This window comes from Heterocephalus glaber, unplaced genomic scaffold (genome assembly GCF_053883595.1).
Source record: "Heterocephalus glaber isolate CG9 unplaced genomic scaffold, H.glaber_assembly_v1.0 deba00000122, whole genome shotgun sequence".
NCBI classification, from domain to species: Eukaryota; Metazoa; Chordata; class Mammalia; order Rodentia; family Bathyergidae; genus Heterocephalus; species Heterocephalus glaber.
In genome coordinates, this window is record NW_028258138.1 from 19177537 (window position 1) to 19194340 (window position 16804).

At 31.8% G+C, this 16804-nt stretch overlaps 1 pseudogene; it reads left to right on the forward strand.

Annotated features, from left to right (window-relative positions):
• Window positions 1–8694: 8694 nt before the first annotated feature.
• Window positions 8695–9701, forward strand: LOC101699652 (solute carrier family 25 member 3 pseudogene; annotated as a pseudogene).
• The last annotated feature ends 7103 nt before the right edge of the window (window positions 9702–16804 follow it).

Sequence of the window (16804 nt, forward strand, 5' to 3'; positions counted from 1 at the left end):
CAACCACCCTGATTCTGTTACCTTTATGATGAGATCTATCCTGATGAACTGTGTAAAAATCACATCAACCACTCACTTCCCCCTCCTTTCCCAGTTGGTCTGCACACGCGGTTCTCTTTCCAGTGATGTCTTTACTTGGATGTGTTAGGTAACTTAGGGCCAGTGATTTCACATATAGTAGAAAAATATATCATCAGTAAAGGAATTAAAAAAGAAGAACTTGGATTTGATTATTTCTTACTTTAGGTTTCTCATTCTATCTTTCATGAGTACTTTGTGATTTTTCCCAGAGAAACACCTAGATGTAACCTAAATGTTCAAACATCAATTTATAGAAAAATGAGAAAGATAATATTTTAGTATGAATTAAAAAAAGTGGTTGTTGAAAAAATTTGTAATTCAAGTTATCAATTATTTGTTTTAATCATTTTAATCCTTATTTACCATAATTTGAAATAGGAAGAAAAGGCCTAAGGGGGTAGGGGAAATGGGAGGGGAAGGGGAAAGGAAAGAAGAGAAAGGAAACATTATGAGAAAAGAAAAAAATGGAAACAAAGTCTGTGTAAATACAGAAGGGTGGAAGGGGTGAAGGGAGCACAGGTAATGGGGAAAAATAAGAACCAAGATACATCATGTATAGGTACAAGCACCCAATGATAAATGTAAATGTATTGTATACCTAAAATGTACCAATAAAAGAATTTAAGCAAAAAAAGAAAAAAATTAATTTGTAATTTTAGATTTAGTTATTTATTATCTATTTTTTTTGAGATAAGGTCTTCCTCTATAATTCAGGCTGGCCTTGAACTCACTATGTAGCCCAGGCTGGCCTCAAACTCACAGAGATCCTGCCTCAGTCTACCAAGTGCTCAGTTTACAGGCAGGCATCACTATGCCCAGTGCTGTAGTTTTATTTTTATCACTTACATATTCAGATGATAGCTTTGTGATTGATGTCCAAAATATAATTCTAGGAATACAAAGGGAAATGAGCTTCACTGCCATCTTCCCCATAGTGTAAACATAGTAAGGGTAGCAATAACAACATAAAGCCATTAATAGTTCACAATGTGTTAAGCGAAATGAAGAATTCTCCTTGAGGAACTGAGAAAAGGACACATCTGGAAGGAGGCCACATCAATGAATTGTACTCTTACTCTTTTAGTTTGATTAATGCAGCTTTCTTTGGCAATGAGTATTGGCTTTCAAAGCACAAAGGATGATCTAAATGTTTACAATGTTTTTCTGATAAGAATAAGATGCTAACCCAATAAGACTGTCAACAGCTAGTCGATTTCTAGTATTTAAGAAAATGTTGCTTTCTCTATCTGAATTGTAACTAGAAGAGAGTGCAGTTGTACATTAATTTACATTCTCAATATCACATTACAATCAACATGTCATCATTTAAAAACACCTTGAAAGTGAAAGACATGGTATTAGTCACAGTGGCCAGCTTTACACATTGATCAAGCATTCATGATTTTTGTTTAACATTCATATTCAAGGATAGTTAGTATCAACACTGATATTTAAACCTATTAAAGGAGGATGTGAGATGCATCCAAACATATTCACTGAATCACATGTTGAATAAAATTAATTAAAAAAATTCCTCAAACTCAGTATTCTCATCCAGCAAGTAGTTTTCAGGTCACGTATATCTAATCTGTGTCCTTTACATCAGGATAAATTAGCAGGGACCTCATCGCATTAGGAGGATTCTGACTGCTCTAGTCAAAAAGCCAGATAAAAAGTAAGGAACCAGGCCAATTAATAGAAGTACAGCAATTACAGAGCAGTTCTGGGAGAGGAACCAAGGACAATTCAGTACAAATTATTCATAGATGGATGAAGGAGTGTTAGGACTAGATTATAGCTTGGGGAAGCACCGCTGTTACATTTATTTCAAGCAGTAATATAAATGTTCACAATAAATGTTGTCTTCATCTGTTTATGTGGCTTTAGCAAAAAATCAATAAACTGAGTAGCTATGGAAAATTGACCTTTCTTTCTATACAGTTCTGGAGATTAGTAAGTCCATGATCAATGTGACAGAAGATTTGGTATCCAATGAAGGCAATTTTTTTCTTTTTTTTGGTACTGAGGATTGAACTTATGTCCTTGCGCTAAGGCAATTTTTTTGTAGTGTCTGATCGTGGCAGAAGGGGCAAGCTAACTCTGGCCTCATGTAGAAGAACTACTTCTAATCATAAAAGATCTTTCCTTATAGCCTAATCAACTCCCCACGAAGAGTCAGCCTTCTAATGTGATGGCCATATTAGTGTTTCAAACCATGAATTTTGAGGAAACAAAAACATTCAGAATATAGCAGTGTGTACCATGTATTTATTAGAGCTATGTTGAAAACTAGTTTGGGACAAGGAGATGTAACGTGTCATGAAAACATGATAAACTAATGTAAAGTCATGGTATTTTATTTGTATAATTGGAAATGTTATAACTCATTAAGTAAAATTATCTTCATGTTTTATATGTCATTTGGCTTATTAGTCTGGTTTTCAATCTGTATATGTGGCAATTAACTTTATAAGGTCTTATATGATAAATAAATCTGATGTTATAAAAATAGAAGGGGGTGAAGGAAGAGAGGAAAAAGAAGGGAAGTGAAATATATTATGTACTTGTACTAATCCACTACAGTGAACATAATCATTATGTACTGCAAACATACACTAATCAAAGAAAAATATATAATACAATATCAGTATTTCTGAAGTTCAAATATCATTTTCTGAAATAAAATATATTCAATAAAGATTATATTATTGAAATGGCTTTCCTCTATATTCTGTAACTTCATTAATAATTTGTTGGTCAGGGCTGGGGATTTAGCTCAGGGGTTCTGTTGCCTGCTTTGCAAGCACAAGGTCCCAAGTTCAAAATCTGGTACCAAAAAAAAAAAAGTTGTTGGTGAATTCATCTATTCCTTCATTGCAAACATATTTATTGAGAATTTTTAAAGCATAACTTGGTACTCTTCTGCCATGGGGAAATGATAAATGAGGCATACAAGTATTCATCTTGGACAGAGCTGGTATTGTACTGGGGAGGTTGAAGGACATACATTGAACATGAACTAGTAAAAGCTTTGGTTTATCACTACCATAATTTGGTTAATTCCCATGAATTTTTTTAAATCATAGGAAGTAAAGTTTCCTAAACCTAAAGCCTTACTTGTTACACTGTATTTATCTATAAAAATAAAATTGACTAAGTGATCCATAGTTAACTATTTACTTTGTGTTACTACTTTATTAATGTTTATACAATAAAAGAATTCACTGTGATATATTGTTCTATTGACAATTTAGAAATTACTTCAGTGTTCTTTGAACATTACTCTGTTCAGGTGGTATAATACCCAAAGCTATGCAAATTTTCAACATTTCTTAAATGTTTGAGTAACTCCTGATGAAGTTTTACTATAGATAAACATTTGATTATTCTGTTTTTCTGGATGATGTATTTGCATAGCTACTTATAATAATAAGTTTTTAGTTTAAAAGAATATGCACACTTTTCAAAATTTAAAGTGCAACTCATATTTCTTATTATTTAAAGTTATAGATTCTGATGTTAGAGAAAGACAAGGTCATAAAATCCTCCTAATGTAAATGCAAGCATTAGTCAGTGTGATTTCTATAAAAATATATTAATCTCCTTAGAACATAAATTTATGCATGATTAATTTCAGATGAATACCAAAAGATAAAATAGCAGTATTTGTTGACAGTAATGCTTTCATTAATATGTGCATGTATAAAGTAACTTCATATACATGAAAAAAGATGAAAAAGCATATACTATTTCATATGAAGCCTCAAATGGCAAAAATTAGTATTTAGAAGCACATTTAATATGGTTTGATTTTTCTCAAGATATATTTCTTTACTTTGAATAAAAGCTTTGGTCATTAATTTCTATAAAATATTGTCATCTCTCCATTTTTGAATGATCAAAGTGATCAAAAGATGTAGTTGTTTCTTAGCTATATATTTATTATCCTTCTTTGTTCTGGGATGTTGGGTTTGGAAATGAACAGGAAAGTGCATTTCTCCTTCTGATAGGTACTGGCTGGGGGAGCCCTAGCAGGAAATTTAAAAAATAAAAAGGAAAGGCAAAGGGAATAATTCTTTGCTACATGCAAACTCTTTCTATAAGTGTTTTTCTTAAAATGTTTTTCATCTTAATAGCAATGAAGTAGCAGTAAGTTTCATTATTCATTTTTTCATTGTTTCCCTGATTAATTATCCTATCAATTCAAACATATCATTATCAGCCAGGCAATAATTTTCATTAAAAATATGAGTCCTAAATCCACAGTCCTGTATCAGCATTTTGTATTCTGATAACTCCAAACTATTTCCCTATGTTAAACCCAATCTTAGTCATGCAAGGTAATTCATGTATGCATTTAGTGTACTTCTGACCTCATTTTCCCATATTTCTTTGCAACCATGTAAAAATCCATGTAGCTGTTTCCTATTGTTAGTGAATGCGTGCGTTTGCTTTGACAGAACATTGAATGTACAGAAATATATTCACTAAAAAGCCTTTGAAATTCCCAGTGGCCTGAATGGTAAATAATTTTCTAATTTTAAATGTGGACATGCATAAGTCCAACTTTTGGTCTGACCTTCAAGATATAAGCTTGTTTTGTCTTGCTCAACAGTGCTAAGCACATCTGTAAGCCTTAGACAAAATTCAATGGAGAACCAAAGACAATCTCTGAGTGACAGAAACAAAGGAGTGAACTGATTAATTAGCCCAGGGCTGAAGGGACAATACAGTGAGTGACAGGACATTTTGATCATTCAAGCAAAGAAAGCAAGCAAGTTTTACATAGCTCAACATCCAAGCAAGCAACACAATGTGGCCTATGTAGGCTTCCTCCCACTACACATCAATGTGATTTTGCTGCACTGATGTCTGAAAAGGGACTTTTCATCTTCACAGGTAAAAAATCCTGTTCTCCAAGCAGAAAAAAACAAAGGAAAAATTTCTCTGGCAGATAGTACCAATAAGGACAAGTGGTAATCCTGTATCAGAAAAACCCAAAACATCAGATAGCAAAACACATTTCTGAGATTTAAATTGGCATTGAAACCACAGTCAACATTAGGATCCAGAGTTTTCTAATATAGTAGTTATTTCCTAATGTGCAACTGAAAATCATCCATCATACCAGGACTCAGAACAATCAATGAAATTTAAAATTGAGAATGAATTGCAACAAATATGGAAATGAATCATATGTTCAAATGATCTGATAAAGAATTTAAAAGTTATAAAATGTTTTAAATGTGATAAATTTTCTTGAAACAAAGACTAGAAAATTTGAATAAAGAATGAGATGTCAGGCCGGGGATTTGGCTCAGTGGTTCTGCTGCCTGCCTCTCAAGTGCAAGGTCCCAAGTTTGATCCCCAGTACCAAAAACCAAAACCAAAACAATACAAGAATGAGAAGTCAAACAAACTCCAAATACAATTCCATAGATTAAATCAAATTAGTTCCAGGGGATATTTAGTAGAGAATAGTTTCTATGGTTTTATATATCTTTAATCTTTTGAATTGTAAACTATATTTACATTTTCATTATTATTTTATTGTTTGTTGTTTTATTGTTTTAATTGCTGATTAATTATTCAATTGTTTTTTATGTTAATATCTTTTACCATGATTACAGTTTTCAAAAAATTTTTTATTTTGCTTAAATTCTTTAATTGGTACATTTTAGGTATACAATATGTTTACATTTATCATTGGGTGCTTGGACCTTCAAAAATTTTTTATTATATATTTTTTGGCACTAATGTTTCTTATCTCTAATTTTACTTCTCTGTACACATTTTTGCCCTGGTGAAAAAAGTCATATATATCTAGATATATAGATATGTATCTAGATATATATATATAGATAAATATATAGATAAATATCTATCTATCTATCTATATTTAAGCTAGAACATCTCTACTTTAAATATTTCAAAGATAAAGTTTCTGCATTATATTACAAAAAAATGAAAACTACTTTTTTGGAATTCAGTATCTCTCAAATTATCTGTGGTAAAGAATCAATTTTTCTCATTTTTTCCTAAATCTAAGCTTCAGTAAAATAAAATAAACAATATGATAAATACTGAGTTGATATTTTCAAAGTGAAGTAAAACTATAAATTATTTAAAAAGCAGTGATACATTTTAATTATTAGGTTTCTTATACATAAAATTACTCTGCCCAGTTGTTACAAATATTGTAAATGATTCATATCAGTTTTTCTACTTATTTTGTCCTTTTCTGGTAATTATAATTACATGGATTATCACTTTTCCATAGACCGTACTTTAAACTTTTCAAATAGCAATACATAAAGTGTTAATCCAGGATATCTGAAATTTAGAACTTTTATCTAGTACATTCAACCTGTCACTTGCAAGAACTTAAAATTCTTAGCTCATTCCAAAATAAGAAATGATACAAAGTTTTGATATAAAATGATTTAATATTCTAAATTATAAATGTATTGAAGTGTTTATAACAGTATTTTCCTACTTGGATTATCCAAAGAACAATATTTAGGAAACAAATAAAATCAGCCATTCAGTGTCTGTTCTTTATTTAGAGTCATGCCCTGCACCCTGTGCTACAAGAATAGAACCACACCATGCCTCTTGGAGTGCTACCACAGCATTGTGTGCACCATAAACTTGCAGGAGGAAGACTCCGTTTTTCAGCATGTTTTCAAACGTACCTCCTTAAAACCTGTAATGCCTGAACTTCAATAAATGTCTATGCTTCCATTTTCTACATCTGAAACAAACAAAGCAGCCCAGCCAATAGAAAGGAGATGATTCTTTTGAAAGGTAAGGAAAAGAGTACACAGTTATGAAAGGAGGAAACCCAACCATCAAAATTTCTTAAAAGAGAGCTGCTTTTCCATGAGCCTCATTCATTATATTGAAGGTAATTATGCCAATGTGGACTTTAATTAACCTAAAGCATTTTCTGGATGGAAAGAGAATGGAGTATTGATCACTCAGTATAGGAAAACTCCAAGTGTCATTTGGATGGAGAATAAGTGCTGGAGGAGAATATGAGAAATCATTTTTCCCTTTTGCATAAGTTTTTCTATTCAGTAGTTTTCATGTCCTTGAATTAGTGATTGATCATATTAAATAACATATTTTAGATATAAGTAGAATATATTTACATATATAATGGCTTTTCTTCTTTCTTGGCTTTTAGACACACAAGTTATAAAATTTCAATGGTCCCAGCTGATAGTTGTATCAAAAGTATAAATCCAGGTCAATCTCTCTGAGCCTTAGACTATTACAAGGTAGCACTGTACTAATATTTTAAATTTTACAATAAATTTTGCCAGAGTATTACATTGAATTCACTGAACTACTTAATTATTTAAGAGATAATATGAATCTGAAGAAATTGTGTATCCTGAATCCAGGAAACCCATATTTTAGTGAAAACATAAGGGGTATTGGAGAGGGACTATACATATCTATATATATGAAATATCATGAATACTTATATTTTATATAAATATATGGAATATATATGAAAATATTTAACATTGATATATACAATAGTTACAAATACATTATCAAGCCACAAATAAGAAAATATAACAGAAAATAATCCCCAAAGTGGGTATTTCCATTTCTTGACAAAGAAAGGGAAAAGTTTAAATAAAGAAAACCCTAAGGGTGCAGTTTCATAGGTATGTTTAGTATGCTTGAAAATATTTTCGTGGACCTAATATGTTTTTGTTATATTGTTCATTAAGTCGCCTGAGAATTAAAAGAATATGTCATAAAATAGATGGGTTGGGATTAGCATATGATTGGTTATCCAGGTGACATCACTTCAAGTTTAAGTCTTCTGAAACCCAACCATAGAGACCATTTAGCTTGGAGTCATTAGCAACAATCAGATTTGAAATTCTTCATTAATCAGCTCATTTGAAATGCTTTGAAATGTCTTTTGGCTGTGATGTAGTGTTACAGATATTCTTGTTCTTAAAATTTTATTTTCATATCACATTCAACTTTGAAAACCTTTTATATTAAAAGTGTTGACAGAATTCCTAAAGCACAAAATAAAATTAAAATTGTTGCCGTTGTTGTAGTTACTCATTCGTACTTATTCCTTCTCAGATATAAAAACTTACAAGTTAATGCTTCAAGATATGTAAAAGTCCTTGTTCATTTATTTGACATCTAGTACTTATTATTCAAGTGTAAATTTTGAATCTCAAATTCTACTTATATTCAAGCACAGATGAATGTTTCAGCTTGTTTCTGGCTTGTTTACTTAAAGTAATTTTAGTATGTTAATGAAAATTCATTTCCATAAATATTAAAATAACTTCATTACTTAAGATTTTTGATCTAGAAAAAACAGGTACTAATGAGCTTCCCTTAAATGATAGCAATATTGATATTATTTAAGATGTAAGGAAAAGGAAAAAAAACCTAACACTATCCTGAATTTCAAATCAAGCAAAAACATGAGTGGAAGATACTGATGATAATAGATGAAGATATAATATTATATAAAGATATTATAATTTCATAAATAGAATTTCAATTAGTCTGTGAGCCACAGCCTGTCAGAAGGAGCGGTTGGTTGTTTGTCAGCTCAGCCAGAAGATGTTCTCATCCGTGCCACACTTGGTGTGGCCAAACCCCTTCAACGCGCCGCATCTGCAGCTGGTGCACGAAACCCCGCAGGGCCCAGGCACCCCGAGCTGCACCCACAAGCTGTGGGTATGGCTCCATGAAATTTTATGCACTATGTGGCTTTGGTGGGGTCTTAAGTTGTGGGCATATTGCTGTAGTTATCTTGGATTTAGTGAAATGTTGCATGGGGGTGGACTCCCAAAAATACAAGGGCATATTTAATGGATTCCCAGTTACACTTAATGAAGATGATGTTCGTGGTTTGGCTAACGGAAGGGTGCTGACTTTCATTGGCTACTCTATGTAAGGGCTCTGCAAGTTTGTCTTTTATGAAGTCTTCAAAATCTTGAATAGCAACATGCTTGGTGAGGAGAATGCCTATATCTGGCTACATCACTATATTTGGCTGCCTTCACCAGTGCTGAATTCTTTGCTCACTTCATCCCAGCTTCCATGAAAGCTGCTAAAGTTCAAACTCAAACCCAACCAGGTTATGCTAACACTTTGAGAGATAATGCTCCCAAAATGTATAAGGAAGAAGGCCTAAAAGCATTCTACCAGGGAGTTGCCCCTCTCTGGATGAGACAAATACCACTCAGCATGGTGCAGTTCGCCTGCTTTGAATGCACTATTTAAGCCTTGTTCAAGTTTGTGGTTCCTAAGTCCTGAAGTAAATGTAGAAGGCAGAACACGTGGTTGTAACGTTTGTGGCAAGCTACATAGCTGGAGTCTGCTGTGCAATTGCTTCTCACCCTGCTGATTCTGTGCTAAATAAAGAGAAAGGTAGCAGTGCTGCCAGGTCCTCCAGAGACTAGGCTTTAGAGGTGTGTGAAAGGGACTCTGCCCATATCCTCATGATCAGCACTCTGACTGTGCTACAGTGGCTCATCTGTGACTCTGAGAAGGTCTACTTCAGGCTCCCTTGCCAGCCTCCACCTAAGAAGTTTGGGTCAATAGATAGATCACAGCCAGTGTGAACTGAATCTGCTTGTTAATCAGTGTTGAACTAAAGTACAAAAGGAACTTTTATATCTATGACAGTGTAGAAAATTGTCTAATCCTGATGTAATTATTGTAGTACCCTTGCTTAAAACAAGAGTTTCAAACTTACTGCTGAAATAAACCCATCTGTTCATGGAAAAAAAAATAGAATTTCAGTTGAGGATAAAATGAGGTCAATTTGAAACAAATTAAATTTATGGTTCTGAGGAACAGCTATGTATAAATGTTGAGGAGATATAGTTGAAGAAATATTTGGTGATTATTTCTTAAATCAATGTTACTGAATAAATGAATGAAAAAATGAATGAATGAATGAATGAGTAATCTATAGAATCAGAGGTCAGAAAAGATTTTTGAATCATCATAATTTGATTTAAGAGGTGAAGTGACCTGGAATATGGTGAAGGAGAACTAAATGCAATCCTCCTGGGGAATCCCAACAATTAAGTGCCTGGCAGAAAGTGGAACAGAAATGAGCAGGAGGATGGCAAGTTGAAACCCAGTCAGAGCATCTTAACAACATCCTGTCTCAAAAACTAAGAACAAAATAATAAAGGGCTGGGGATGTAGATTAGTATGAGGTCCTAGGGTTCACACATTAATAATACTAAATATTGTATATTTATATCAGATGTTCTTAAAAAATTCAAAGATATCTTTCATTGAGTTTTGAACAAGATGGTGTACTTTTTTCTATTTTTAGTTTTGGCAAGCTAGATCAGAGAGAACTTTGAATACATACCCATATATCTATTCATATATTGTAATACCAATTGGCAATGAAATAGAATGTGTTCCTATAGTATACTATAATTTAATTTAAAATTATTAAACATGACATGAGGCCTGTCATTATTAAAATTCACTTAGTAAGTTTCCACTTAAAAGATGTTTTCCTTAGTGCACTTTTATCTTTTGATAATTAATAGTTCAACATTAATTACTACCAAATATACATTATACATAGTACACTCTTATAGTTGAAAGGATGTATGCACAAAGAGAAGTGACATTTTGAATAGTGCCTTCATACACATCATTTGATTTGATTTATCTTCTCTTGAATTATTAATCTTTTTGTTAGAATAAATTGAAGTCACAAAAGCACAGTTTTACAATTTAGCCAGTGGAATCCATGGGAGAATACACTATTCAATCAACATATCTATGATGCCAAACTATAGGTTCTTCAATATAAAAATGTATTAATGTAGTGACATTTAATGCTAGATATTTCTTTAAATTCTTTAATGATCAGAAATTAATCATTCAAATACACTTTTATTTTGATATTATATTTTTGTTTATCTTTTAATTCTTTATTAATATATACTTGCAGTACATAATGTTTACATTCATCTTAGGGAGTAGGTACATGTAACTACCTTGTCTTTATTCTTATACTCCCTTTTCTTTTCTTTACCTCTTCCAACTTTGGAGCACCTTCTGATTTGCAAAAGATCTGTCTGTTACCTATTGTCTATCTTTTAAAAAAATTTTATACTTTGAGTTTCTTTTGTAAGAGAATTTATGTAATATTTAATTTGTGTATCGGATTTTTAAACTTAATATTGTGGTCCCAATGAACATCTATTTACCTACAAATGACTCAAATTTATCCTATTATGTTATTCAAATTTCAAAGTCTATGTTCTTCTCTCAATCAACTAATTTTTATTTCTTAGGTTAGATTTTATTTCCTGTGTGTAACATTTAATGAAACTGCAGATTCTTGTATAAAACCTCAGAAATTTGTTATTGTGAATATAGAGTATATTACAGGTTCTGGACAATTATGCATTAGGTATTTTTAATACAGATGTTCTATGAACCACACAAACACTCCTTTGTAATCAGTTCAGTTGTTACCTGTGTAGGAAAGTTAACAATGATCCCAGTTCACATTAGCGTAATAGGTGATGAATAAATATTGGATGACTAAATTTGTCATGATCATTTCAATTTTATTAGTTTTCTTTACCAGAAACATATACAAGTTGCCATTGATTACACATAAAAAGAATTTATTCATGGAGTGTTAGATAGTACATACAATCAGTAGACAATGCAGAGATAAATTTCAGACCTAGATTCAAGGGAAACTTACAAAACAAAAAGCTGAAGGGATGTCACAATGAGGCTAGCTATTGCTGCATTGTAATTATTATGGAATATTCTTCATGTGCTGACCAATATCATAACTAATGTGCTTAGCCTTTTAACAAAATGTATTCTCTCAGCCACACCAGCTACTACCAACTGCCACATTGCTGTACCAGAATCTCCTATAGTAAAAGCTAACTCTGCATAGTTAATTTCTTTGTGTTGCTATCTTTAAAATAAAAATATCACTGAAATCTTAGGTCATATACCTAATGTTTAAATGTAAGAAAGCCTAGATATCTCAATATTTTCTTGTCAATTGGAGAGTATGACTACACATTCCCACTTTATTTGAAACATTTTTCTACACAAAAGTTCAAGATATTGTGCCAGGCTCTGAGGATGGGGACATTTTCTACTGCAAAAACGCCAAGTTTCATTCAGCTCAGTAATTACAATATATTTATACTACTTACATGCTGCCTTACATTTTGAATAGCTGTGTGACATAGAATTGGCATATTTCCATAATCATGGGGAAAATAAGCTTTTCAAAATTTTGATTAACTTTAGGAGATAAACTAAAGGAGGACAATAGCATATAAAATGAAGGTCTTTTGTGACTCATGATAGTATTTTTAAAAGGTGAAAATAAAAACTGGGGATGATTGACAATAAAATTTTATGGTTGGAATGAAGTTATTGGTAAGACAAGAAAATCAGATGAAAGTTATTTAAAATGAGTTCAAGTACAGTTTTTAATCTTAATAAGAACATAAAAATGTCTATCAATAAACAAGGACAAAATATTCAATGTGTCTTTCTGAATATAACTCAAAATAATATCCTAACAATAATGTACATTTCTTTTTTATTTCTGTTATCAGTTTATAAACGAAATGCATTACATATACATATATTTCTGTACACTGTATTCTTGAGTATTTACAAGAGTTTGCAGAGATTCATCTAGTTAAGAAACTCATAATGTTACTGAATTAAATATTTTTTACATGATTTCTGCTCACATTTTTCTAGATGTCATTGAAAGGTCTGTAAGAAAGGACATATTTTATTATCAGGACATATACCAGAACTCTGTCTTTGCTTTAGTTCAATTCTGAACTCACACATTAATTCATCCCCTGGCACATTCATTCTATCTCCAGAATGTGTCTAATGTTCAATTTCTGCTCATTTTCACCGGCAAAGTCATTATATTAAGATACTAATTCTTTCTCATTTCTATTCTCATGTGCTCACTCTTCTAGTAGATCATGAGATTATTAATTTTTCCTGCTTAAATTCTTTTGGATTCTTCAGGGAGATATAATGTAACTTTTTTCAGCCTATGGAACTCTTATCATCTTTCTACCATTCTCTGCTACACTCCAGATCTTTTGCCTCCTTCAGTAATACTGATATGTATTCAGTTCCTCCGGTGTCTGAAACTCAAGCCTATCTTCCAATCTTTCCCATGCAGCTCAGGTTGTTGGATTTGCTTCTCCATTCCATCTCTGGTTCAAGGTTTTAGTTCTACATCTAATCACCTAGAAAATCAAACACATTTTCCCACCTCTGAACAATAGTCTCCACCCATTTGTTTTCCCCTCATAGATTCTGTTTGTTTTTCACATCCTCTTTATTACTGTTTCCAATTTAATATTTGTGTAACTATTTGGGCATTATGTCTCTCCCACTAGATTCAATGATCCATGTGGACAGGGACCATGCAAGTCTGTCTTCTTACCACCATCCACTATGTAGCACAGTAGATGCTAAATAACAGATGCTCAGGAGATATGCAGTAAACTAATGGATGAAAGAATTCATTGTATTACAAAGTTGAAGAGCAGTAATTTATAACACTCATAGATAACAGGAAAAATAAAATAAATACTTAGAACTCTAATTCTTCAAACATCTTTATTTTATCTTCACGATAAATCTGGGAGCCTATTGCTAGTCATGACTCTGCCTAAATGTGATTGCAGTCATGAGTCCAATTAGATGTTCAAAAGTGAAAGGAAATCAATACTATAAGCTTGGAATACAAAGAAAAATTACATTGTATTTTTCTTACATAAAATCATACAAGTGTATTTTGCTAAAATATTTGTGCAGCACAATGGACAATAAATTAATCTTGAAATACTGACATAGCTTCAGTTAGAAATTTTTTATGCTGTTGCCTTTAATATAAGATAAGGTTAATAATTTGTGGTCAATATCTTTCACAAGGTGTTTGACAATTTATACAAACCTCACAATTAATGTGCGTCATACATTTTATATTTTTATGCGTATGTATCATACCTGTGTGAATATGGCTATGTGCTGACTTCTAAAAGTAACAAAATTTATATAAAATGTACTTAATTTGTATTTGATTTATAATTAATGGTTATACATCAAAAGAATTTATAGAACAAATGAAAAATAATTATTTTACCAAAATTACAACATAATGAAATCTTTATTAACCTTTAAAAACTTTTTAACAATCTGGTGAAAAACAGATCAATTTATTGACTTTGCTGTTGAGATATGGCTATGGCTAGCTTCCATCTGATGTGCTTTGTTTCACAATGTATTTCTCATTTTTCATTTTTACTAAAAGTTATATAGATATTTGTTCATTACAGTCAAATTTTTTGATGTTCCTCTTTCATTTTTACAGGGATAGCTTACCTTTGAAGTCAGTCATATGTGCTACACAATCCATGAGAAACAAAATTAACTGCAGCACAAATATTAAACTAGCAAATGTCACTGAATCCCTCAGGGTATTCTAGGCCTCTGCACCTATGATAAAATATAAAAGAGGACATACTTGCATTCTTTGATGAGTTTAGGAAACAAGAATAATCCTAAGATGTGGCTACATGAGAAATTTGAATGAATTTGAAACATAATATTATTTATGATTATGCATTATATACCACTTATTTTGTTACAATTTAAAGTTGAGCAAGACATGATGCCTATTTCTGCAAAATATATTATCCACACGATTTGACATTAACTGGTAAACTAAGAATTGCAGATGGGAAGGGGAAAGCAAAGCAGGGAAAGGAAAAATTATGAGAAAAGAAAAAAAATGGAAACAAAATCTATGTAAATAGGGAAGGGTGGAGGGGGTGAAGGGCACACAGGTAATGGGGGCAAAAATGAGAACTAAGATACATCATGTGCAGGTACAAGCACCCAGTGATAAATGTAAATGTATCATATACCTAAAATGTACCAATAAAAGAAATAAAAAGAAAAAAGAATTGCAATCTGCCAAGACCCAAAATGTATAATTGCTACCCCAAATTATGGCAGAGTTACAGGTTAATTACTTCTGTGAAACAATCCAAAACTCCAGTACTGGAAAAAAAATGTCTTTGATTTAGTTTCAGCCTGTGGTCTAGATGGGAGTATACTGTCCCAAAGGCCTTATTAATACAACTGTGATCATGTGACGGGGGAGGCTAGCTTTGCTGACTTTGTTCAATCTGTAGCTTGTCTGGAATAACTGGGAAAACTCTATGACAGTTCTCATGCTATCTCACTCTCCAGCAGATGACTGATTTTGTTCACATGATAATGACAGAATTTTAACAAAGCACAAATGTGTAAATTTAGGTTTGGTGACACTATTTTAAAATCTCTACCACATTCTGTTGGTCAGATAAAGTGACAAAAATTAAAAGTTACTTAAATAAACATCACTACTTGATAGGATAAGGTAGGAGAGGTGGAAAGAAAGGAACAGCATTGGGGAGGGGGAAGAAGAAGCAAGATATATCAAGTAGAGGTATAAATTCCCTATGATGAATGTGATCATTATGTATACCTAAAATGTATCAATAAAATTAATTCAAAAACATAAGAAAGGGAAATCAAATCAGGAAAGAAAATAGTTGTCCTCATCTTTGCAAACAATCTACCAGGGCAAGTAACAAACAACAGACTTGGGGATAGGTGTTGAAGGAATAATTTTCCAAGACACTAACAGTGAGAGGAACATTATTTAAAAAATTGAGTTCAATGAGAGTGGCCATGAATTAAATGATTATATTGAGGCTTTTTTATTTGGTCTCTCACTTAACTGTTGCAGTTCTAAGAGATGAGTGCTGTAACTCCAACTTTAAACCTGAGAAAACTGAAACTGAAAGACAGCAAAAGAAAAACAATATTCTGGTATTCAAAAGTGTTTTACTAAAATATAACATATTACAAGAAAATTGCTCTTATTCTGCTGATCCAGATTCCTACGTTCATTTTATCTTTTTATCTTATTTTTATTAGTTTACTTAAATTTTGTTTGTTATCCATAGTTCTGATTGAATTTATTGGAATGGATGCAGTTGATTTATTTCCCAGTGTTACTTTTCTATTTTTACTTCCCTTTTTAGTTATACAAATTAATATATCCTTTGAAGGCATAAGAAATTTCCTTGAGGTAAACGTTATGTAAAATAGAATTAGTGATGAGTTGGATTTGTAAGGGAATGAAGTATGTTTTAGCCAATGCCTTATTACATGCCTCTTGAGTGTCTAGTTTGTGTATGAACAATAATTATATTGGTAGCATTAGACACAAATGATGGAGTGTGATTCTACAACTTAAACTGTATTTTTATCAGTAAAATCAGAAACATTTCACTCTTAATGACAAATGTGAATAAAAAAGAGAAAAATATTAGAGACTGACAGATGAGGATAGGTAATATGAAATATGTTCTTGTCAATGTGACATAATACTATCTATTTACAATTACTTAAAGATTATAAATTGAATAACTAAAAGCAAATAGCATAAATGAGACAAATGCAGGCATCAAAGTGGCTTCCTCTTAAAAATGAATGGCATTGTGCCAACTAAAAAAATTTAAAATTATCTTTAAAGAGATGTCTTTTGCTCAGTTCTTAAAAAAAAAACTTAAATTTTTCTTTTTTATTTTATTTATTTTTTGCCCAGAACATT